The sequence below is a fragment of the Poecilia reticulata genome, linkage group LG1, assembly GCF_000633615.1.
Source record: "Poecilia reticulata strain Guanapo linkage group LG1, Guppy_female_1.0+MT, whole genome shotgun sequence".
Classification (NCBI taxonomy): domain Eukaryota; kingdom Metazoa; phylum Chordata; class Actinopteri; order Cyprinodontiformes; family Poeciliidae; genus Poecilia; species Poecilia reticulata.
This window is the reverse complement of record NC_024331.1, coordinates 2,536,842-2,537,789: the sequence shown is the minus strand read 5'-3', so window position 1 is coordinate 2,537,789 and position 948 is coordinate 2,536,842. Positions and strand designations below refer to the sequence as shown.

The 948-nt window shown below is 45.9% G+C and overlaps 1 long non-coding RNA gene across 1 annotated transcript; it reads left to right on the top strand.

The window, feature by feature from the left end:
• Window positions 1–116: 116 nt before the first annotated feature.
• On the top strand, window positions 117–910 carry LOC103461645 (uncharacterized). Its single transcript, XR_533164.2, has 3 exons — window positions 117–419; window positions 520–579; window positions 659–910. It is a non-coding gene; the product is annotated as an uncharacterized LOC103461645 (long non-coding RNA).
• The last annotated feature ends 38 nt before the right edge of the window (window positions 911–948 follow it).

Below are 948 nucleotides of genomic sequence, written 5' to 3'. Positions count from 1 at the left end.
GGACAATTTAGAGAAACCAATTAACCTGTCAGTCATGTTTTTGGACTATGGGAGGAAGCCGGAGTACCCGGAGAGAACACAGGGAGAACATGCAAACTCCATGCAGAAATACCGGGGCCGGGAATTGAACCCAGAACCTTCCTGCTGCAAGGCAACAGCTCTACCAACTGTGCCACTGTGCAGCCCACATTACAATCAAAGTATCTAAACTTTTTAGAACCAGTACCYCCAAATGAACCACCCAATTCAGGGGATGCTGCAGGTAACCAAAGAAACCCCAAAATTACAGGTAAACAACCTGGTTGTCCATTACAAAAAGAAGCAATACATTCCAGGTGAGTCATGTTGTTTTCTCTTCATGGCAGGAAAGAAGGTCCAAAAGACCAAGTAGACGATGTGGCTTCCAAACAAGGCCCCAGGTAAGGACCTCACTTTGAGGAATCTATTTAGTCTTTTCTTCTATTGTGTTTGTATTCATTTAGTCAGATAAGTAGTAACCTTTTTCCTCCTTTTTTGCAGGAAAACAGCGAGGCGTACCCAGGATTTCAGTTTCCACCGAAGAAACAATATAATCCCCAGGTAAGTGAATCAATTTCAGGGAATTAAACAGAGAAAACCACTAATAGGTGAATAAAACTTGACCTTTGACCCTCCACAGGTCATGCAAAAACAAGTGAAAGTGACAAACCATCCGTAAAATTGTATTTAGAACCTCCACATCCTCTTACATGCCGAACCCTTAGAAACTGCATGATAACAAAAACCTCTGTCCATCCGTCCATTTTCCTCTGCTGTTTCTGGGTCATGRGGTAACAGCTTCAGAAAGGAGGCCCAGACTTCCCTCTCCCCAGCCACTTCTTCCAGCTCCTCGGGGGGAATCCCAAGGKGTTCCCAGGCCAGCCGAGAGACATAGTCCCTCCAGCGTGTCCTGGGCCTCCTCCCGGTGGG